We start from the raw sequence: 23,097 nt of genomic DNA on the forward strand, positions 1-23,097 counted from the left end.
GAGGATGAATTCCAGAGCCATAAAAAAAATTGGCATTTTACAACACATCACACAGATAAATAGACATTACATTAATATACATAATAATAAGAAACAGTAATTTAATAACAGGGATTAATTATGCCTGGAGGAAAGATAGTGTTGGAGGGTATCAGGATTTGCTGGACTTGGCTAGGTCTGAGGGTTATATCAGGTGTTTCAAGAGAATATCACTCAGAAAGTTCTGATTCATCTTGTATTCTGTCAGGATCATCATCTTTGTTAATGACCTTATTTGACTCAAACTGCTGTAGTAGCTACAATAGCTTCATTTCTAATTATAAAAGTAATATGTGTGTACAGTAAGAATCGTGTTTCGTTCAACTACCCAAAGATAACCTCTGTCAGCATCTGGTGTATCTTTCTTTTTCTTTATATGAGTGTGCATATTATGTATAAAAGATGTATATGTAATGCTTTTTATATAATATGCATATGTATTAAAATTAGAATTAAGCTATTCATAAAGTTGTAAGCTGCATTTTTATTTCATTCATTTAACAATTCTTCATTGTTTGCCTGCCATAATCTAGGGATTTTATGTCCTATTAACTGTTCCTTGAAAACATGGCACTTAACGACTTCTTATTATTCCATTATATCATAGTTTATTTAACTTTTTCCTTATTGTTGTACATTTTCATTGTTTCAGTTTTTACTATTCTACATAATATTAAATCATTAACTTTTGACCTCCTTAATACTTTAATATCTCAGTATTTCTGATTATTTCCTGAAGAAAAATTCTAAGAAATGTAGTTATGTTTGCATGATCCTCAATTTAGTGGCATTGAGTTTGGGGGAAATGAGACAAACTCAAGCTTTTATAGAGCCCAAACAATAGTATTGTCTGGAGAAACTATAAGACATATCTACTGCAATTGCTTTTTCAGTAATCCAGCATGCTGGATGGATTCTAAATGGCCTGGTGTTTAACATCACTTTAGTAAAGGTGTATCAGGGTTCTAACATAGTATGGCTGACCAATATGTAACAGATATTTGTTATGACAGACTGTCATTGTAAACTGAGTTATTCTTTATCCTGTTATTCATTTCTCATTACTGTTCTCAGAGATATCTGAGACAATCTCAACACCCAATTATTATGTGTAAAACAGTTGTTAGAGCCTAATCTCTTGCACACTTCTGGGTCAGTGATGCTGTAAAAACATTTCACTGTACCATGACCTCACTGAACAAAAGAAAACGAAAAGTTTAAGAGAAAAGAAAATGCCTACACAGTACATAGGTATTCCGTTGCGTTGTATGACAGTCAACAAACTTGGCTCTGTTGTATTTCAAACTATGTATGGTATGTGGTTGTTTTAGATACACCCTGCTGTAGCTGATGGCTCAAGGTGAACGATAACTGATAGTCTCTTTCTCTATGTGTATGTGCATGAGTGCACATGTGTTTGTTTTTGGAAATGTGTGATTTGGTTCATTTCAGTCATTTGTAGCATCCACGAATATTTAGTCAAGTGTTCAATCTGCCCATGAAATACTTCAGAGATTCGTCATATGAAATCATGGGCTTCTCTTTAGTGCTAAGTCATGGCAAATTATCATCTTTTTAAGGTTGATTTTGTAGAATGTTAAATGCTATTTAAATTTCCCTTAGATATGAAGCCATTTATTTTTCTCCTAATCACTTGAAATAGCAAGAACTAATCAACTGGAGTTTTTCTCCTTTTTATGTATACACCAATCTACCGCTGACTCACGTGCATGTTTCTGCCTTTAGGTCAGTGGGAACTTTTCCCAGCCATGGTTTTTTTTTTTTTTTTTTTTTTTCCCTCCTTCATTCCTAATTTCTCTCAGGAACAAATGGCAGCATAGTTAAGCGTTAGAAACTTGTTGCCGAAGGTGCTAACCTAAACATCAGTGCCAGGATACGACTGGGACTTAATAGGCTAATTAATTTGTCTGCTGCACCCCTGACCTGGGAATTACATACAATGGGCTATACTTATGGAACTGAGAGTCTGGGATCCAAAGTAGAGAAAATGCAACTTTTGTGTGCTTTCTGTGTCAACATGCAATTAATAGTTTATTCCCCCCGCAAAATAGGTTTTAAAAGTGGAACTTTATTCCATCATGTTTTTGGAAGCATGATACTTCAAGATTCTGTGTGCCTTTTTGTTTTTTTGTTTTAGTTTTCTTTTTTCATATTTTATAGTAGTACCAAATAAAACTTTCACATTATTTAATCCAAATATGAATATGCTGCTCATCTCCAGAGGATCCCAATTATTACAGAATACAACAGTTTCTATTTTATATATTTTAATATAATAGTGTGTAGTGTGTTTTCATAACTACACTAAGTCATAGAAAAAAATATGAACTTGAAACTTGAATGACATTTTGAAACTGTTTGCATTATGAATTCTTAACTATGGTATTCATACTTCTTTCAGCAAGTAAATTAATTTTGTTTCCTCTTGTATTCCTTTTCTTGCTTCTCCATTTTAAAGACAGCTTAAATATGCTTCAAGGGCAGTTTGCATTTGACCTCCACTGAATTTATGGCACTAGATAGAAACTAAATTGAGTAAATCGCTTCCTATTAGCCTGTCAATTTATGGAATATATATGTCTCTGGATCTTGTGAACTCATGGAGGTACCAAATAAACCCCTATTACAATTTCATTTAAAACAAAGTTTTAATATTTTTGTAGTTTGTGAACTTGGAAGCACTCATTAGACCACCAAATGTGTGTTGTGCACATGCCTGGCACCCTTCTAGGCACCGTTGATAAAGCAGTGAACAAGACGGGCATTTTCCATCCCTGCTACAGCTTGCCTTTCGGTAGTGGAAGTCACACTCAAAGTAAACACACAGAGTAATAAAAAAAAAAATCAAGACAAGGCTGATGGTTCTACAAAAAAATGAAACAGAGTAAAAGGACAGAGAGTGACTGCCATGTGTGTGAGGTGGTGTATTAGCAGAAATATTTAGGGCATGGCTTTCAGAGAGGTAATCTTAGAGCTGAGAACTAAATGGTGATATGGTAGCCTTTGGGTAGATGCTGATTTCATTCAGTTATTGCCAGCCACTTTACCTGAAAGAGTATGGAAGATTCATATTCATCTCAGTATAGGCAGAATGCCTGGGACATCATAGATGCTCAGGAAATGTTAGCAGGGAGAACAAAATAAAATAAATATGGGCATATGATTTCAGGGGAAAATGCCTTATCTTTCTAAAGTTATGTTGCCTCTAACAGAGGAGTGAAAAGTTTAGGTTTCGTGTGCATTTGTTTGTTGTTAGACTATAATGTAAGCGTTACATTAATTTTTTTCCTGTAGTTATTATTATTTTTGTATTTTATAGGTTTCACAGTGGTAAAGTCAGTGGGTGTACTTGAAGTGATGTGTCTTGTATAAATGATAAAGTCAGAAAAGAGTGCTTCTATTGGAGCATTTTATGCTACAAATAGCAGCAGCATATTTATCTGACCGTGGTATTCATGCTGTGGAGCTCTAAATCAAGTTGAATTTGCTATGATAGTACACCTCACAGAAATTAAATCATTAATGTTAAAGGAAAAATCATAAAATGATTTTTTATGCCAAGTTATACAGAGGCAGTTTGCCATATGTCTAACCAAAGGTGTAAGAGCAGTAATTTGAATTTCGTGGGACAGACAGGAGCAACCAGAGAAGGGAAGAAGTCAAATGGTGTAGTGGCCAAATAGGATGAGTGACTATAGACTTTATTTACTGCTTTCAAATGAATTTTTTGTACTCATTGTCTAAACAAAGCCTGATGAACAGGTATGTTTGCAGCTTCTTTGCTTTGACAGGTTTTTTGCTGTTGTTATTGTTGGGCGTGAGGGGAGTGGGCTGCAAGGGAGATGGAATTTATTTATTTTTGAACACGTAGTGTTTGAAAGACATTGGAAAATTATTGGATAGGTAAAGAGTTTCCAGTGTAGGCTTTAAAATATTCATCTTGATCTGTTTCTTCTTGTTTATACTTTGAGGACTACAGTTTTAAAGATATAAAAAAAATTTAGTTTATTTCCAAACTAAGAATGGATTTGACTTTCAGTAGAGCTTTATGTTAAATGTTGATGTTGCTCAGTCCTTCCCTTGGCTCTCTTCTCTTTTCACTCCGTTTGTTTTCATTTGTACTTAGGCTTGAAATTAGCACAGTTGTCTTCTCTGTGTCCCTTAGCGCAGATCCTCATGGTTTCTCAGACTCTAAAATAGTTTGTTAACATCTGTTCATTTTTTTTCCCTTCCAAACTGTCTACCATTTCATCAGCAGAATGGTTATCCGAGCCTATCACTGTCTCTGCAGTGATCCCCAGTGCCTCCAGGACTGGAGGAATGTGTCTTGTGGCATGTAGCTTTCTCCAACTTCACTGAGTCCTTGCTGCCATTCTAGCCTTGTTACTTGTCACTACCCTTTCTATACCTGTACTTACAGCCTATGCATTTTTTATAGTCCCTCATTGTACTGGCCTGCTCACTCATTCATCATTTTGTTTGCACTTGCTGTTCTCTGTTAGTTGAATGCCATTCCTATCTCTTCTCTTGATTGGGAATTTTTTATCCTTCATGATTCTATTTAAATGACCCGTATCTTTTTCTGTGATGTTTTCCCTGGCAGAGTTAGGCACTTCCTCTGTCTTCCTGTATTAATGCCTTGACTACATCTCCATTTTGATTCTCAGTATACCCCTTAAAATGTTTGTTCACATGGCTTTCTCACATCCACAGACCCTTTATGGACAGACACTGCCTTCTGTTTTTCTCTTAATCCTCATCCGTCAGCACATTAACAGGTAGGGATTTAATTGTCATGCATTGAATAAATAAACTGACTCCTGCTCTATGTGTTTAGCACCCTGCTATTCATAGTGGAAAAAAATTAAAAGAATATGATTTTGTTCCTTATTCTGTTTAGGGTTGAGATTTTATCTGATGGGCAAGACTTAAATACATGAAATAATGACAGACTACAACATATTGCAGAATATACAAATGGATTTTTGTTTTTTAAATTTTATGTATATGTATATATACACCACACACACACACACACACACACACACACATACATACACTGTGAGAGAGGGAAGGGAAATTCTTAAGTTTCAGTTATCGGATAGCAATCATAAACTAGGTAAGAGGTTAGTTGGGATAGTGAGGGAGTGAGATTGGAAGTGGCACTGTGGTTTGAGCCATGGCAAAGTAGTGGCTATGGGATAAAGGAGTCCTCATGTGCTTATTTTACCTATCTTATTTTCAGTAAATCCTAGATATTTCATATAGGTTTGGTGTAAAGGCAAATGTTGATCATTTTAATTTGTAAAGCACCAAAAATAAAATCAAGGAAAATAGAACACTGAATGAAAGTTCAGGTATGCATTGTGCTGATTCTGTCTGGGGTACATGAGACAGAAAGAAAATTTAGGGAACTCATGGCCATGTTGTTCCTCTGGGGTTCTGAAATCTCTAGCTAGTCATCTCCTGTCCACTCTTCATAGTCCTCTTATGTGTGTTTTGTATATGGTGTCCATGGTTTTTAACTGTACTAGTGGGAGAAATAAAAAGTGCTTGGGAGGCTGAGGCGGGCGGATAACAAGGTGAGGAGTTTGAGACCAGCCTGGCCAGTATGGTGAAACGCTGTCTCCACTAAAAATACAAAAATTAGCTGGGTGTGGTGGTGCACGCCTGTAATTCCAGCTACTTGGGAGGCTGAGGCAGGAGAATCGCTTGAGCCCAGGAGGCAGAGGTTGCAGTGAGCTGAGATTGCACCACTGCACTCCCCACTGGGTCACAGAGCAAGACTGTGTCTAAAAAAAAAAAAAAAAAAAAGAAAAAAAAAATTGCTTATACTCCGTTTTTGGTCCAGAATCACTTAGACGTTTAAAAGTTCCTATCTGGTCCTTGGATTTTGTTTGTTGTTGGAGCATGTTGAATTGATAGCTTTTCAGAAGTAGAGAAATAGAGGACTCAGGATGCTTTGGATTGTCAGACCACAGGAAACTGTAATAATAGCTTACATTTACTATATACCAAATCCTTTAAAAAGCACATTATAGTTTCCACTATGCTCTATTTCTTCAACAACCCTATATGGAAGAGAAACTAGGGCAAAAAGAAATTTGGGAGCCTTCCTTAAGATCCCAGATATCAGCCTGGGCAACACTGCCAGACCCTGTGTCTACAAATTTTTTTTTTTTTTTTAATTAGCCATGTGTGGGGGCACATGCCTGTAGTCCTAGCTACTTGAGAGGCTGAGGCAGGAGGATCACTTGAGCCCAGGAGTTCAAGGTTGCGGTGAGCTGTTATGCAGCCACTGTATTCCAGCCTGGGCAACAGAATGAGACCCTGTTTCTTTAAAAAATAAACAAAAGAAAGAAGATCCCAGATACTCTGATTCCATAATCTGAACTCCGATCCTCTATGTCCCTTCTGCCATTTGGCAAATAAAAATCTTTTTAGGGCTCTGACATCCTAAATGGGAACCACCAACTTTCAGCAAAGGATGAGGGAAACTGATGATAGAACCAAGTGCTTAAATTGATACATTCCTATGGAGATTCTGTATGTAATTAAAAAAAAAAGCTACACCTGCGAATTTAAATTTTCTCCACATTTCTTCTTTGCTCTAGAATTAATTTTAAAGCTACTGTAGTTAAGCAGTAATCCAACACTGTAAGTCAAAGTCAGGATAATTAAAGTCGTCAATAATCTTCAATATAAATTTAATAGTTCTTGACAGTGTGGAGTCTGTGATAATGTTAGTTTTTCATGAAAATTAAAAGACTGTAACTTGAAAGTAAGCTTGAGGGTCCATTGTATTTGCATATTTGGATATTTTCCTAGACTAATGTAGTATACTAGTTTGTGCTTGATTTTGTCAGGTTTGTAAAATTTATAAACTTTGCTACTTTAAGTAGGGTTCAGAGCAAACTGATAACTCACCTTTGATGTGTTACTGTAGCTTTCTTAGGTTCTTTTAAATCCTCTATAGAGACAGGCAGCTAGAGGTAGCATATTACCAACAAAATTTAGTTAATAACTAGTAAGAAACCTCATTTGTTCTTTTGCATTTTTTAGGGATAGTGATTATATTTTCCAATTTTTATGATTTGATTATGATTCAGATATTATCTAGGAAAAATGTCCTGTTTTTGGTTTGACACCTTTTTAAAGCCAAAGCCATTTTAGGACATCTTTGCCAAAATTGAAGGAAGTCAAGACTCATTAAATTATTTGGTGAACTCCACCAGTTATTTTAGTTAGTCACTGTGATCAGTGCTTTAACTTGAATTGTTGTTTTGAATCAGATACTATCACAAGGTAATCTGATACTACTCCTTCCCTCACCCCCTTCCTTTGTTTTTGTCTAGGAGTTAGGCCAGCAACACTAACGCATTTGGGAGGTATTATTATATTGTGAAAAATAAACATTTGTGAATTAACAAAACAAGAATTGTCAGAATACAGTTAGAGTTTGGGTGTGTTAATCATTTCTTCATCTGACTTCTTGTAAATTGAGGCATTTTCAATATGGCTTATGGCAAGCTTGTCCAACCCACGGCCCACAGGCAGCATGCAGCCCAGGACAGCTTTGAATGCGGCCCAACACTAATTCATAAACTTTCTTAAAACATTATGAGATATTTTTGCAATTTTTCATTTTTTTTAAGCTCACCACAGCTGTTGTTAGTGTTGTATATTTTACGTGTGGCCCAAGACAATGCATCCAGTGTGGCCTAGGGAAGCCAAAAGATTGGATACCCCTGGCTTATGGGATTCTCAGTATGACACAGTCCTTGGGGATTAAAATTTCTATAGCCTTGCTAGAGCTTTAAGTTCTTAAAATTTTTTTTGTGTCTTTATCACAATTGTTGAACATTGTGAACAGATAGTGTTTACTGAGTTGTATAATACATGTAAGCTGTGTTCATTTGAGGCTATTGGATTGCTAATTAAAACTTAGATTTATCTATTATTCAATTCCGTGTTTCTTTGCTGTGTCACTAGCTATACAGAAGGGCCATCTCAACAGCACTGGATTTGTTCTTCTCCTTTATACTGAATTGAATGTATTGCCAAGTTCTATTATTTCTCCCTCTGTTGGTCTCCAGAATAGAGCCCCGAAGTTCCTGCTTGCTCTCACAGTCCTCTTCAAGGCTTTCATCCTTGAATGACTGGATTTTGGCATAGACTTTTAACTGATTTCTCTGCTTCTGGTTTTCTAATCCCCTGCAGAAAAGTTGTTCTGAATTTGTAGGTTCATGGTACTAGGTACATTATAAGGTTGAAGGACATTCTTCTTGGTGGGACGTTAGATACTTTATTTGAATATTTATTGGGAATTTTAATGAGGAAGCCATGTTTTATTGTTTGATGAAACAGCCTGTGAAGTTCAACTAGTTTCTTTCTCCATGTGCCCTCTACAATTTAGTTGTAAAACCTGCCTCCTGGTCCTCCTTTAGGTGATAAAAGAAAATATGAAGGATGGGTGCACAGTGGCTCACGCCTGTAATCCCAGCACTTTGGGAGGCTGAGGCGGGCAGATCACTTGAGGTTAGGAGTTTGAGACCAGCCTGGCCAGCATGGCGAAACCCCATCTCTACTAAAAATACAAAAAAATTAGCGGGGCATGGTGGTGCGTGCCTGTAATCCCAGCTACTCGGGAGGCTGAGGCTGGACAACCGCTTGAACCCAGGAGGCAGAGGTTGCAGTGAGCCGAGATTGCACCACTGCACTCCAGCCTGGGTGACGAGTGAAAACTGTCTCAAAAAAAAAAAAAAAAAGAAAATATGAAAAAGTATTGGTTACTTTCTTTGAATGAATAAATATTTAGCAGTTGAAAATAGTACAGTTAAATCAATATTTTCTTTATAGATTTTCTAAATTTTTATTTGTAAAATAAAGTTAGACATTTAGAAAGAGATTAAAATTATGAAAGGTTATTAGCAGGTGGTGTGGGCAACTTAAAAGAAAGAAAATTATCATTTTACAGGACTTTTTCACATATCTGTAGGATTGTTGAATTGGTAATGATTCATTTTTTTTCTGGGCATATTTTCAGTGAATTGCTCTGTGTTTTCCAGAAGAATAAAATGGTAATCTAATTCTAATTTGTTGCTTTTTCATCAAAACCTCTCAGCAAACTTAAAATTATTGATGCTGAGAAGTGTGCAGTGAAAGTTATGTGCAAATTCCCTTGCTTCTGTTGTTTTGTGTCTCAAACGTCACTCATCCGTCTCCAACAGGTGTTCTGCCAGCTGTGCCCAAACATTTCAAATGATTTAGAATGTTTCCACACTTACCTTGTATTGTGGCTATTTCCTATAAAAGGAATTATCTGGTTACATAGCTCTTTGGCACAGGCAGAAGACCAGAAGACAGAAGAGTCTAATTTGAGGCTTACCTGCATATTGTAAAGTAGGTAGAAGTGGCAGGTCTCAGATTGTTTTGCATGTAGCACTGGTACTGATAAGTGGGATTTTCCTTTAACCATGTATTTTTGGATGTGTAGATTGTGGCAAGAAATAATTTAAATGGAGTCAGAATAATTTTATTTGCGCAGCTGCATGAGGATTCAATGAAAGACAGAATTCTCTGAAATTTTAAAGCTATTTGGTCTATTGAAGTCAAGGAAAATACCTCTTATGCTTTACCTCCTTAATAAAGAAGTAAACAACATGTCTTTATATAATTTCTTTTGTATCTTTAAAATTATTTGGGTAGTGATCATAAATGACTGAGAACATGTATGACTATATTACACTTTTGTCAAGATAATAAAACAAACTTTAGAACCTCTGGAAATTTTATTATTCATGCTACTTAGAAAAAACTATACTTATTATTGATCAACCAAATAAACAAGTCTTAATAGGCAGTAAATTAAATAACAGTTTCCCATGCTGATAAGGAGGGTTTGCCTTGAGTTATAAATAATCATTGTTGAAATGTATCATTTTCAAATTGTAGTTATATGTAACAGATATCATGTTTAAATGTCATCTTATAGCTGATACCAAATTTAACTATTGCTGTCACTTTATGACATGCCGTTATTGAACTGAATTCTGGCCTCAGAGTACAACTCCAAAAACCAGCAGGTGTTAAGAAATGTTGCCTTAGAGTTGTAGGCATAGGATAGAATATGTTCATGCAGATAAATATGATTTTCTTTGCAGCACTGTATATATTTGCATTTTGTGGTCAGAATAAAACTGATTAGGATCTAGGGAACTATCTAACACTTTCTCCGCATATACGTGATACTGTATTGTAGAGTTGCTTATTCATGGCGGTGTTCTTAAGTCACTGCAGTATCTTCAGTCATCAACCTGCCACAATTAAATTTTGACCCTTTCCCTTTAACTAGAAAATTATAACAATTAGTCCTCTTCATTCTGAGAATATCCCAGTATATGCAGAAGTAGTATGGAGGTGAAAAGAGATGGCTCTGGAAATCAGTCGGCCTGGATACAAAGTCTCTGTCTTCCACTCACTATTTTTTTTTTTTTTTGAGACGGAGTTCACTTTTGTTGCCCAGGCTGGAGTGCAATGGCACAGTCTTGGCTCACCGCAACCTCCACCTCCCGGGTTCAAGCGCTTCTCCTGCCTCAGCCTCCTGAGTAGCTGGGATTACAGGCATGCGCCACCATGCCCAGCTAATTTTGTATTTTTAGTAGAGACAGGGTTTCTCCATATTGGTCAGGCTGGTCTCGAACTCCTGACCTCAGGTGATCTGCCCGCCTCGGCCTCCCAAAGTGCTGGGATTACAGGCGTGAGCCACCACACCCGGCCTCCACTCACTATTTATGTGACATTTGATAATCTACTCTTCAGGTCTAAATAAGGATAATAATAGTACCTACTACATACATGTTTGAAAGTTAAAGGAATTAGTATGTGTATCATGCTTAGGATAGTGCCCTGTACCAAGCACGTAAGGCTTAGATATTATTTTGATTCTTGGTTTTCCCATACCTAGTAAGTACAAGTTGAGAAATATTATTGTAGGAAAGTGGAACTTTTTATAGCATTGTTTCTCATGCTCTTCATGTTAAAGAAATGGAAATGGAATGCTGTAAATAATTTGCTCAAGATTAAACAACTAGTTAATGGCAGATGGCTTTTTAATTGTCCTGAATTCATTGTTTTTATCTCAAGAACATTCCAATAATTTAAATAGTTGTAAATTACATAGTTGATTTCAAAATTTCTCTTCTGTAATTTGGAATTTAAGGTAATTTAAATGTTGCATATGTTTATATAGGTTGAGAATCCCTTATCTGAAAATCCTAAATTCAAAATGCTCCAAAACCCTAACCCTTTTGAGTACCGACATGATACCACAAAGTGGAAAATTTCACACATAAGTACTTACCGCAAAACTTTGTTTCATGCACAAAATTATTTAAAATATTATATAAAATTACCTCAGGCAATATGTATAAGGTATATATGAAACATAAATGAATTTCATGTTTAGACTTGGGTCCAACCCCAAGATTTCTCACATATGCAAATTTTCCAAAATCCAAAAATTTCCAAAACCTGAAACACTTCTGGTCTCAAATGTTTGGAATAAGGGATATTCAACCTATAGTAGGAAATATTTAATATTTACATATTCTTAAGTCATTAAAAAATTCTCACTTGGAAATTGTTTATATGTTTTATTATTTAAAAAATACTAAAATTAGGTAACTGGACTACTCTTCCATATCTGCTTCTGATCTGGGATGAAACTACTTAACATTACGTGCCATAGTTAGTGGTAGCAGATTTTAAATACATAGCTGTAAGATCTTAAAATCAATAATGCGTTATTGCTTTGCATTTCCCTGGAGAACATGATTCAATTCATGCTTACTGTGTAGACATGTATGTGATAACTAAAGAGAAATTAGACGACCATGTGCAGTTTTCCTTCAAGGGAATTATATGTAATTTTTGCAAAGCTCTGTGGTTCAAATAGGGTGTTAGACAGTGAAATGATGATGATGTTTATACTTTTTGGTTAGTTTTAGTGGTAAGTGAAGCTTACTGAAAGCAGAACTATGGAGAGGACCTAATTACCTGCCTTTAGTGATTTTTTTAAAAAAATGAACTTATTGCCTTATTGTAATGCTACCATAATGTTTATGGTGCAACCTGTATACCTACATTGACTGGAGAGATTGAATGGCCTGACTGTCTGGGACACATAATAGATTCCAGCTTTTTTCCGTGACATCATTATTATAACAGACTTCTTTAAGAATATGAACAGCAGCTGTGCACTTTTGTGAGTTTTACATTATAAACCATAACAGCCTGTTCAGCTCTATAGAAGTGATGGGGCAGCTTGATTCTTAACAAATGAAGCCAAACTCAGCTGTGAAACTGTTAACAGATCTAGTAATGACATAGGCCCCACGTATGGAACATTTCATAACACAACAGGGGAAAACAGGGGCAACAGCCATTTAGCACATTGGCTAAGAAGGTTTTCTTTACCTCTTGCTCAGTATAACTTCACAGAATTAATATAGAATTACAGTTTATGTCAATAGATGTGGCATATCCAAAGTTGAATTTTATTTTGAAACTTTGACTAGATTTCCCAGTTTATAAGTGTTCCCTTTACCATCCTTAAAGTAGAAAAACAAGAATTATTGGTCCTTGAAGGTAAAAAATAAAAATGCTTATTCTTTCCATAGAGTTAATAATCTAATATGACGATGGGAAAAACATCTCTTGGTTCAGTATCCATGGATTATTTAGGTGTCAGAGAAGAAATATATCTACTTCTTTTTTGTTGTTGTTGTTTAGACAGGGTCTTGCTCTGTTGTCCAATCTGGAGTGCAGTGTAATAGCTGGAGTGTGATAGCTCACTGCAGCCTCGAACTCCTGGCTCAAGGGATCTTCCTTCCTGTCTTCTTCCCCAGTAGCCAGGACTACAAGTGCATGCCACCATGCTCAGCTAATTTTTTGACTTTTTGCAGAGATGTGGTCTCACCATGTTGCTCAGACTGGTCTCGAAATCCTAGGCTCAAGCAGTCCTCCTGCCCTGGCCTTCCAAAGTTCTAGGATTACAAGAATGAGCCACCACACCTCACTGAGTTATATTTATGACATATAAGTTATAATTTTATAAGTTATATTTTTGTGTAATAATAAAGCAAAAATCAAGCATTTAGCAGAGAAATTGATGTGACTATTATGGATCTACCTGCATAGTTTTTTACATACTATATTGACCTCATCATACTTTTTTTTAAAATTAATACTGTGATGTGCAGGACAAACTATATACCTTCCACATGTCTGTTTTCTCTAGTGGAATAGCTAAGTAATAACTTTGAAATAATGTCTTTTCAGGGATATTTAAAATTTTGCAGAGTATTCTAAACAGATCAGAATTCCTGAGATGGGAAAATTTTTAGATGAATATCTTTTATAATTCTCTAATTATAAATCTAAACTCTTAGAATAACAATAATCTTACAAATATTCATGTACTATCCTTGTCAAAAGTAGTGAGTACTGCCATGGAATGTTAGTGAGTATATTTGCGTTATCTCTTATGAATCTTTTGGCAGTTAACTCTAGTTTTTCAGATCTTTGTAGTCTTTACTTTTGTTGAATGGAAATTAGTTGATTCTTGTTTGGTAACATTCAAGAATATAAAGTATTCGTTTTTCTTTCTTAATTTCTCATTAAATAAGGAAAATTATTTGTAGCTTTAATTGTAGGTCTTATAATACAGCTTCTTACGGAAGGCACTGGATCAAATTTGAAATAAGCTACATATAATTGATTTTTCTGTGGCAAGAATTGAACCTTAATACCTGTTTGCCAAGAATAGCCAAAAATTATGATTTCACTTTTAGAGTTTTTAGCCGTAATTGCTAAATTAGTTCATCCAGTCAAGCAAAAAAATAAACCCACATTAGGTAAATATTCTATTCCCTTTCAGATGCTGTATTTGGAGGTAAAACTTGTAGTTTTTGCCATGATATTCAAAAGGGCAAATTTGGTCGGGCGTGGTGGCTCACATCTGTAATCCCAGCACTTTGGGAGGCTGAGGCGGTTGGATTACCTGAGCTCAGGAGTTTGAGACTAGCCTGGGCAACATGGTGAAACCCCATCTCTACCAAAAGTACAAAAAATTAGCCAGGTGTGGTGGCGAGCACCTGTGGCCCCTGCTACCCGGGAGACTGAAGTGGGGAAATCGCCTGAACCGGGGAGGCAGAGGTTGCAGCGAGCCGAGATCACTCTGCTGCACTCCAACCTGGGTGACAGAGTGAGACCCCCATCTCAAAACACACAAACAAAAAAACCCCCAAAAAACAAACAAACAAAAAAACCACAAGGGTAAATAATGGAGAATGACCTAATTTTAGTAAAACGGATGTGAGGTCATGATCTGTATGTTTTTGTGATTCACTTTAGATTATTGCCACTCAAAAATGAGAGAACTGATGCTATGAATACTAACTCCAGAAGGAAATTCCAAGGATAACCATTCGTGAACTCCTTTAACAAGTGAAATTTTTAGTCAAGAAAATTTTAGATATAACTATTAGATTGACTTAACACCCTTTACATGTGCTTATCTTGTGGAGAAGGTGATTTTAAGAAACTGGATAAAGCGAAAGACTGGATAGTGTGAGTTTGTTTGGGAATATTGGCAAGGAATAGCCCATCTTAAAAAAATAGTCAGAATTCTTTCCAGATGCCCACGCCTTTGAGCTAATTGGTGACTGTTGTTCATTTATGTTAATTTATGTTTCCTTTAGATAGTAAGATCCTTGAAAGCTGGAGTACTTCTTTGCTTGTATACCCGTGTGATTGGAGCAGAGCAGATGTTTAATACAAATGTGTTTGTTAATTGAAGTAAAACGTTTGCTAGGCAGACAGGATTTTGGAGTCATGTCACATACCTCTGTGTGACAGTCCCTGCTGGGCATGTAGCCAGTGATGGCGAGGTAAGATTTACTTACGTATTGTCTGGTCTGTCTTACCTCCTGTAGTGCCAGTCCTCCTTACAATTTTACTCCATTCCTGAAAGGAATGTCTCTCCTGAAAGGAGGCCTCCTCCCACCTGCACCACCTCTGGCTGTTCATGGCCTTACATTTACCTAGCAAGTTTCACTTTTTTCTTCCATTACTCACAGATTCAGACCATATTATAACTACTGCTGCTGGTACCGTGCTAAACTGCTACCACTAGCTACAATTCATTGACTGCTATTATGTGTTAAGTTCTTTATATATGCTAGCTCATTTGATTCTCAAGATCCTGTGATGTGCTTTACATGTGGGAACAAGTTACATTCCAGTGACACACACCAGACAGGGTGGAGACGAGATATTCACTCAGGATTTTCTGACTCCAAACCTCTGTCCTTAGCTTCTTCCTGGTCATAGCTTAATTCACCATCATGACAGGTACTTGCCTTTCTCTAACTTTAGTTGTGTGCTTACAGTTCAAACTCTTCTAAAGAGCCTTTGTCCATATCAGGTGGTGAATTCTACAGTAATGCACCAGAATCACTTTGAGAAGCCCTAGATCAAACATGTTTAGAAGCATGAAGAGATACCTGAAATGAGGAATGTAGAAGAAAGGCTGGAGTAGTACCAGAGAGAGCAAGGAGGCATTCATAGTTCTTTTAGTCTGTGACCAGAAATTCTCAGGTTTCCAAGCCAAATATATGAAAGTCAAGCACAAAACCAGTATTTTTGCTGGAAAACAAATGAGTAAGTAATGCTTTTGAGGTATCTAATTCACCTCATTTGTATAAAAGCTAAAAACAAGGAAAAAGGAAAAACAAGGAACATAAAGAATGCAGCATTGTAGCTCCTATTTTTGAGGAGGTCAGGTCCTTTTTTTAAAGAAGGACCTGCAGTTTCTCTTATTGAACTGTACAGCCTTCGGCAACTTCAATAACTGTTTGGGCTGAAATTCCCTCATTTATAAATCAGAGCTTTTAATTCCAGAATCTGGGCAGACAACAGAATCTCCTGGGTTATTTCTCTTTTTCTTTCATTTTAAACTACAGAGATTTGCTAAATCACAATCTCTGCCTGGCTTTGCATATAGATAGAGAGATGAGTCTGGGGACGAGAGGTTGTGAGGCATACCTTGCCAAGGAGTGTGGGTGTTGCTTTCTAGCTAGTAGGGAGGCATTGAACGTTTTAAGCAGTTTATTAGTATTCTTTTGTCTGCAAATGAAGTCATTCACTCATTTTTTAAAATGATACTTTAAGTTCTGGGATACATGTGCAGAACATGCAGGTTTGTTACACAGATATACATGTGCCATGGTGATTTGCTGCACCCATCAACCCGCCATCTACATTAGGTATTTCTTCTAGTGCAATTCCTCCCCTTGCCCCCCACCGACTGAGAGGCCCTGGTGTGTGAGGTTCCCCTCCCTGTGCCCATATGTTCTCATTGTTCAATTCCCATTTATGAGTGAGAACACATGGTGTTTGGTTTTCTGTCCCTGTGTTAGTTTGCTGAGAGTGATGGTTTCTAGCTTCATCCGTGTCCCTGCAAAGGACATGAACTCATTCTTTTTTATGGCTGCATAGTATTTCATGTGTATATGTGCCACATTTTCTTTATTCAATCTATCATTGATGGATTGGTTCCCCATCAATGATTTGGGTTGGTTCCAACCCAAATAGCAAAGATTTGGGTTGGTTCCAAGTCTTTGCTATTGTGAATAGTGCTGCAATAAACACACGTGTGCATGTGTCTTTAAAGTAGAATGATGTATAATCCTTTGGGTATATACTCAGTAATGGGATTACTGGATCAAATGGTATTTCTAGTTTTAGATCCTTGAGGAATTGCCACATTGTCTTCCATAATGGTTGAACTAATTTACACTCCTACTAACAGTGTAAAAGCATTCCTATTACTCCACGTCCTCTCCAGCATCTGTTGTTTCCTGACTTTTTAATGATCGCCATTCTAACTGGCGTGAGATGATATCTCATTGTGGTTTTGATTTGCATTTCTCTAATGACCAGTGATGATGAGCTTTTTTTCATATGTTTGTTGGCCACATTAATGTCTTCTTTTGAAAAGTGTCTGTTCATATCCTTCGCCCACTTTTTGATGGAGTTGTTTTTTTCTTGTAAATTTGTTTAAGTTCCTTGTAGATTCTGGATATTAGCCGTTTGTCAGATGGATAGATTGCAAAAATGTTCTCCCATACTGTAGGTTGCCTGTTCACTCTGATGATAAGTTTCTTTCACTGTGCAGAAGCTCTTTAGTTTAATTAGATCCCATTTGTCAATGTTGGCTTTTTTTTGCAATTGTTTTTGGTGTTTTAGTCATGAAGTCTTTGCCCATGCCTATGTCCTGAATGGTATTGCCTAGGTTTTCTTCTGGGGTTTTTATGGTTTTAGGTCTTACGTTTAAATCTTTAATCCATCTTGAGTTAATTTTTGTATAAGGTGTAAGGAAGGGGTCCAGTTTCAGTTTTCTGCAGATGGCTAGCCAGTTTTCCCAACACCATTTATTAAATAGGGAATCCTTTCCCCATTGCTTGTTTTTGTCAGGTTTGTCACAGATCAGATGGTTGTAGATGTGTGGTGTTATTTCTGAGGCCTCTGTTCTGTTCCTCTGGTCTGTATATCTGTTTTGGCACCAGTACCATGCTGTTTTGATTACTACAGCCCTGTAGTATAGTTTGAAGTCAGGTAGCATGATGCCTCCAGTTTTGCTCTTTTTGCTTAGGATTGTCTTGGCTATATGGCCTTTTTTTGGTTTCATATGAAATTTAAAGTTGTTTTCTCTAATTCTGTGAAGAAAGTCAATAGTAGCTTGATGGGAATAGAATTGAATCTATAAATTGGTATGGCCATTTTCACGATATTGATTCTTCCTATCCATGAGCATGGAATATTTTCCCATTTGTTTATGTCCTCTCTTATTTCCTTGAGCAGTGTTTTGTAGTTCTCCTTGAAGGGATCCTTCCCATCCCTTGTAAGTTGTATTCCTAGGTATTTTATTCCCTTTGTAGCAATTGTGAATGGGAGTTTGCCCATAATTTGGCTCTCTGTTTGTCTATTATTGGTGTATAGGAATGCTTGTGATTATTGCATATTAATTTTGTATCCTGAGACTTCACTGAAGTTGCTTATCAGCTTAAGGAGATTTGGGCTCAGATGATGGGATTTTCTAAATATACAATCTTGTCATCTGCAAACAGAGAAAATTGCCTTCCTCTCTTCCTATTTGAATACCCTTTATTTCTTTCTCTTGCCTGATTGCCCTGGCCAGAACTTCCAATACTATGTTGAATAGGAATGGTGAGAGAGGGCATCCTTGTCTTGTGCTGGTTTTCAAAGGGAATGCTTCCAGCTTTTGCCCATTCAGTATGATATTGGCTGTGAGGTTGTCATAAATAGGTCTTATTATTTTGAGATGTGTTCCATCAATACCTAGTTTATTGAGTGTTTTTAGCATGAAGGGCTGTTGAATTTAATTGAAGGCCTTTTCTGCATCTATTGAGATAATTATGTGCTTTTTGTCATTGGTTCTGTTTATGTGATGGATTAAGTTTATTGATTTGCGTATCTTGAACCAGCCTTGCATCCCAGGGATGAAGCCGACTTGATCGTGGTGGATAAGGTTTTTGATGTGCTGCTGGATTCGGTTTGCCAGTATCTTATTGAGGATTTTTACATCAATATTCATCAGGGATATTGGCCTGAAATTTTCTTTTTTTGTTGTGTCTCTACCAGGTTTTGGTATCAGGAAGATACTGACCTCATAAAATGAGTTAGGGAGGAGTCCTTCTTTTTCTTTGTTTGGAATAGTTTCAGAAGGAATGGTACCAGCTCCTCTTTTTACCTCTGGAAGAATTCGGCTGCGAATTCGTCTGGTCCTGGGCTTTTTTTGGTTAGTAGGGTATTAATTACTACCACAATTTCAGAACTTGTTATTGGTCTATTCAGGGATTTTACTTCTTCCTGGTTTAGTCTTGAGAGGGTGTGTGTGTCTAGGAATGTATCCATTTCTTCCTGATTTTCTAGTTTATTTGCGTAGAGGTGTTTATAGTATTCTCTGATGGTAGTTTGTATTTCTTTGGGATCAGAGATGATCTCCCCTTTATCATTTTTTTATTGTGTCTATTTGATTCTTCTCTCTTTTCTTCTTTATTAGTCTGGCTAGCAGTCTATCTATTTTGTTAATCTTTTCAAAACACCAGCTCCTGGATTCATTGATTTTTTTGAAGGGTTTTTCGTGTCTCTTTCTCCTTCAGTTCTGCTCTGATCTTAGTTATTTCTTGTCTTCTGCTAGCTTTTGAATTTGTTTGCTCTTGCTTCTCTAATTCTTTTAATTGTGATGTTAGGGTTTCGATTTTAGATCTCTCCCGATTTCTCCTGTGGGCATTTAGTGCTATAAATTTCCCTCTAAACACTTCTTTAGCTGCGTCCCAGGGATTCTGGTACATTGTGTCTTCGTTCTCATTGGTTTCAAAGAACTTATTTATTTCTGCCTTAATTTCGTTAGTTACCTAGTAGTCATTCAGGAGCAGGTTGTTCAGTTTCCATGTAGTTGTGTGGTTTTGAGTGAGTTTCTTAATTCTGAGTTCTAATTTGATTGCAATGTGGTCTGAGGGACTGTTTGTTATGATTTCTGTTCTTTTGCATTTGCTGAGGAGTGTTGTACTTCCAATTATGTGGTCGGTTTTAGAGTAAGTGCTATGTGATGCTGAGAAGGGTGTATATTCTGTTGATTTGGGGCAGAGAGTCTGTAGATGTCTGTTAGGTCTGCTTGGTCCAGAGCTGAGTTCAAGTCCTGAGTATCCTTGTTAATTTTCTGTCTCACCGATCTATCGAATATTGACAGTGTGGTGTTAAAGTCTGCCACTATTATAGTGTGGGAACCTAAGTCTCTTTGTAGGTCTCTTAAGAACTTGCTTTATGAATCTGGGTGCTCCTGTATTGGGTGCATATATATTTAAGATAGTGCTTCTTGTTGCATTGATCCCTTTACCATTATGTAATGGCCTTCTTTGTCTCTTTTGATCTTTGTTGGTTTAAAGTCTGTTTTATCAGAGACTAGGATTGCAACCCCGAGTTTTTTTTGCTTACCATTTGCTTGGTAAATATTCCTCCATTCCTTTATTTTGAGCCTATGTGTGTCTTTGCACGTGAGATTGGTCTCCTGAATACAGTACACTGATGGGTCTGGACTTTTTTTTTTTCTTTTTTTGAGACAGAGTCTCGCTCTGTTGCCTAGGCTGGAGTGCAGTGGCGCAATCTTGGCTCACTGCAAGCTCCGCCTCCTGGGTTCACGCCATTCTCCTGCCTCAGCCTTCCGAGTAGCTGGGACTACAGGCGCCCGCCACCACGCCCGGCTAATTTTTTGTATTTTTAGTAGAGACGGGGTTTCACCATGTTAGCCAGGATGGTCTCGATCTCCTGACCTCGTGATCCGCCCATCTCGGCCTCCCAAAGTCCTGGGATTATAGGCATCAGCCACCAAGCCCGGCCTGGGTCTGGACTCTTTATCCAATTTGCCAGTGTGTGCCTTTTAATTGGGGCATTTAGCCCATTTACATTTAAGGTTAATATTGTTAACGTGTGATTTTGATCCTGTCATTATGAGGCTAGCTGGTTATTTTGCCCATTAGTTGATGCAGTTTCTTCATAGTGTTGATGGTCTTTACATTTTGTTTTGTTTTTACAGTGGCTGGTACCGGTTTTTCCTTCCATATTTACTGCTTCCTTCAGGAGCTCTTGTAAGGCAGGCCTGGTGGTGACAAAATCCTTCAGCATTTGCTTGTGTATAAAGGATTTTATTTCTCCTTCACTTATAAAGCTTAGTTTGGCTGAATATGAAATTCTGGGTTGAAAATTCTTTAAGAATGTTGAATATTGGCCCCTACTGTCTTCTGGCTTGCAGGGTTTCTGCAGAGAGATCCACTGTTAGCGTGATGCGCTTTCGTTTGTGGGTAACCTGACCTTTCTATCTGGCTGCCTTTAACATTTTTTCCTTCGTTTCAACCATGATGAATCTGACGATTATGTGTCTTGGGGTTGCCGTTCTCGAGGAGTATCTCTGTGGTGTTCTCTGTATTTCCTAAATTTGAATGTTGGCCTGTCTTGCTAGGTTGGGGAAGTTCTCCTGGATAATATCCTGAAGTGTGTTTTCCAACTTGGTTCCATTCTGCACATCACTTTCAGGTATACCAATGAAACCTAGATTTGGTCTTTTCACATAGTCTTATATTTCTTGGAGGTTGGAGGCTTTGTTCATTCCTTTTCATTTTTTTTTTCCCAAATCTTGTCTTCACACTTTATTTCATTAGTTGATCTTCAATCTCTGATATCCTTTCTTCCACTTGATCGATTTGGCTATTGATACTTGTGTATGCTTCACAAAGTTCTTGTGCTATGTTTTTCAGCTCCATCAGGTCTTTTATGTTCTTCCCTAAACTGGGTAGAGAGCATGTTGTCAGATGGGAGATGAAGTGCGTGTTTTCATCCTATTCTCTCTTTGACCAAACCAGAGACTGGTTTATTCCTTGGAGCCCAGAACAGTTCTTGCTCATTACTATACCTTAGCTTTCCTGATTCTTTTCTCTCTGTCTAACATGTTCTCAACATTTATTTTCTACTCATATGCTTCATGGCTGAGTGAAAAGAGTGAGACTGACTGCGTTTCAGATCTTGACTGTACAAACTCTGCAGCTTTGGCTAAATTATTAAACTTTCTACCTGTGCAATGCATATCATTAAGGCTGCCACATATGGCTGCTCAGATTGTGCAATGCACATGCCAAAGACTCTGTTTACATAGATTTCAGTATGTGGAATGCACAACCACCTTTGCAGAATTGTGATGAGAATTAGATGAGCCCATAAAGAGAGTAGTTAAACATAATGATAAAGAGTGAGACTTGAGAGCCTGCGGTCCTGGTTTTATAACTCAAGTCTTTCTATTTATGAGCTGAGTGATCTTGGGCAAATAAGCTGTATGATCATATTTAACTTTTCTGTGTCTCCCTTTTAGTTTTCTTTTAAATGATGGAGACCACAATGTACATCTCAAAAGGGATATTCTGAAGATCAAAAGTGTTAATATTTATAAAGCACTTAGAATAGTTCCTGATACATACTGAACACCCAATATATATTAGCTGTTTTGTTTATTATATGAAAATTATTTATCATGGTACTAAATGCTCTTTTACTGGTAGTTCTTACTACTGTTATTATTATTATATAAGACTTACCCTTCACATTCACAGTCTGTCTCCATTAGGTCTTTCCTAACCCCCTTATACTTTCAATCTTTCCATCATTAGACTTCCAGACAGCAAGAATTATAGTGGGTGTATGATTTAGCTTAGAACTTATGTTGCTTTATAGTATGTATATTTCTATCTCTGTAGTTAAACTGGAGGGCACCTGAAAAGTAGGAACGTGATCAATACCGTTATGGTGTTTAGCATCTTCTACCTTGCCTATAACTAGTGTTAGCTGAAGATGATTCAATTTCTGTCAGCTGCTCTGAAGAGTTGCTTCCTTCAGGGCTTGAGGCTTGAGAACTGGAGAAGACAGCAGAAACTGTTTCATGAGCTCCTCTTTTAAAGATTTTATATCCATGTGATTACTTAAGCTTAATATACACAGCAGTGAAAAATGAAAATTAATTAAAATCTAGGATGTATAGTCAGACTAGCAGAAAGCAGTAGCAGTTTAGAAGAGAGTCATGTGTGTAAGAGCTGAGTTACAGGAAGAGTCTTCCTGTGGGATATGACTTAAATAGATTTGTATGTGTCTAGATAGAGGTGGACTGGACCTTCAGTCAGTGCTAATAATGTTAATACTAATAGTCAATGCTGATACTAATCCTAAGAGCAAACACTAGCAGGTGCATGCTATGCTAGGCATTGTTCCTCATGCTTTACATGTATTAACACATTTAATTCTTTTTTTTTTTTCAAAGACAGAATCTCGCTCTGTCACCAAGGCTGGAGTGCAGTGGCGCAATCTCGGCTCACTGAAAGCTCTGCCTCCCGGGTTCAAGCGATTCTCCTG

At 37.1% G+C, this 23,097-nt stretch overlaps 1 protein-coding gene across 7 annotated transcripts in view; it reads left to right on the top strand.

Annotated features, from left to right (window-relative positions):
• The window catches only part of BMPR1B (bone morphogenetic protein receptor type 1B), a 399,677-nt gene that overhangs the window by 171,919 nt on the left and 204,661 nt on the right, over positions 1 to 23,097 (top strand). Inside the window, exon 1 of one of the 7 annotated variants that reach the window (XM_063663923.1) lies at positions 3,803 to 3,822. The exons of the other annotated variants lie outside the window; for them this stretch is intronic. The gene's annotated coding sequence lies outside the window, so the exon portion shown is untranslated. Of the gene's footprint in view, positions 1 to 3,802; positions 3,823 to 23,097 lie in introns of those variants that run through there. 7 annotated transcript variants of the gene reach the window in all.

The sequence above is a fragment of the Pongo pygmaeus genome, chromosome 3 (genome assembly GCF_028885625.2).
Source record: "Pongo pygmaeus isolate AG05252 chromosome 3, NHGRI_mPonPyg2-v2.0_pri, whole genome shotgun sequence".
Lineage (NCBI taxonomy): Eukaryota > Metazoa > Chordata > Mammalia > Primates > Hominidae > Pongo > Pongo pygmaeus.